At 48.4% G+C, this 1,676-nt stretch overlaps 1 non-coding gene across 1 annotated transcript; it reads left to right on the forward strand.

Annotated features, from left to right (window-relative positions):
* The first annotated feature begins 382 nt into the window (after positions 1-382).
* Positions 383-453, forward strand: trnC(GCA). The gene has a single exon. It is a non-coding gene; the product is annotated as a tRNA-Cys (tRNA).
* The last annotated feature ends 1,223 nt before the right edge of the window (positions 454-1,676 follow it).

The raw sequence follows: 1,676 nt of genomic DNA on the forward strand, positions 1-1,676 counted from the left end.
AGGTAGGGGTATATATAGTAGGGATGCCCCTTTCTAAAACTTATATTTAATATAAGGTGAGCTTTTTTTTTGGAACCCTGGTTTTGGAGTTTTCCCCAACCTATACCTTACTAAAAAAAGGGGCTTACGTTTTTCAGCTGCATCGCACTGCCGCATAAACAATGGATCCGCTGGGCTGGATGAGCAACCTTCTATCTGGCCTCTGTACCAGTAGTGGAGTGGCTTGCTACTTTCAATCAGAAAAGGAAAATGGAGCACGGCAAGGGAGAAAGAAGTTGTCCCCTCTTCTCTTCTCTGGTAACCCGCCACCGCATATGTAGAAAAAGAGGGAGCGGTGAAGGAAGAACAACCGTTTGACTTTGGCACATGAGGTGGCGGGTTTGGCTAGGTAACATAATGGAAATGTATCGGACTGCAAATCCTGGAATGACGGTTCGACCCCGTCCTTGGCCTCGGGGAGTGGCGAGCTGCACGGAACTTTAATTAATCAAATGGCATAAGGGGGCTTTCCTTTGTTAGAAGTCCACAGACAAGATTCTGGAACTTCCAAACCAACGAAATGCAACATGAGAAAGGAGCTTTTTACGCTTCAATAGAATGAATTCGGTAAGGGTAGAATACGCCCTATGGTCGATCGAAGGTCCTGTGCCACTTGAACTCAAATCTATCTTACCTTCAATCCATCTTTGTCCAGCCAGCTTATAACTAAATGTTAGACCGGGCTGACACAACCGAATTGGTTGAGGAAAAGGAAACCCCAGCGACCAAGCACTCCCGCCCCCAAAAGCGGAGACCGAACAACCACCAGGTTGTCGAGGACACGTCGGAAGAGGAGGCGGGCGCCCTCTAAGTTGACCACCCTACCCACTAATGGACTATGGGGGGCAGGCGAACGGGAACCGACCGAGAACCTGAACCGCTTGACTGACTGACCCCTTCATACTCGGTTCATTAGGGTCGGGGATGGATGGAACCAATCAGAAGTGAAAATCGCGCAAGCGAAGCCGGGAAACGGACCGCAGCGCAACGACTAGGACTCGTGTCGGAGGAGTTTTGAGCGTGAGCTACCACTCATGCAGCGGCAAGGACCCGCAACTCTCGAGGGGGCCACCAACCGCCCGAATCACTCCTTTACTCAATGGATAGCGCTTATCCTCTTTCAATCAACAAAATGAGAAATGGGGAAGAAAGAGAGAAAGAGGTCTTTATTGAAGAGGCTTTGCACCTGAAATAAGACTAATGAAGATCCAGAAGAATGGGTCTGGGCTTTCGAAAAGATGAAGATGCAAAGGGTAAAGAGATAGTCTTTTGAACAACCAACCTGACATAAGGATTCTAGCTCGCCCACTTAAAGCAGATGGAGATTCTCGGACGGGGAAAAGCGGCACTCGACATCTATTAAACAACACCAAGAACAGAGCCATACCATGCCCTCGGGAGAAACTAGTGATGATTGCCATGAATGCTGCCCTCGAGGATGTGTACAAGAAGGTCTTTGCCGATTCCTATCAACATGGTGCACCTCTCAGTAGAGGGTGGAGACTTTGACCGAATGAATAGGGATCAATTGATAGATATTTTGATTGAGGAAGGGAATCAATCCAGGATGAATGCTTTTTTCGTTCGCTATGTGCTGACTGGATGCGTACTCGCGTGATCGATCGATGGACGGGGGA

The sequence above is a fragment of the mitochondrial genome of Ziziphus jujuba, assembly GCF_031755915.1.
Source record: "Ziziphus jujuba mitochondrion, complete genome".
NCBI lineage: Eukaryota > Viridiplantae > Streptophyta > Magnoliopsida > Rosales > Rhamnaceae > Ziziphus > Ziziphus jujuba.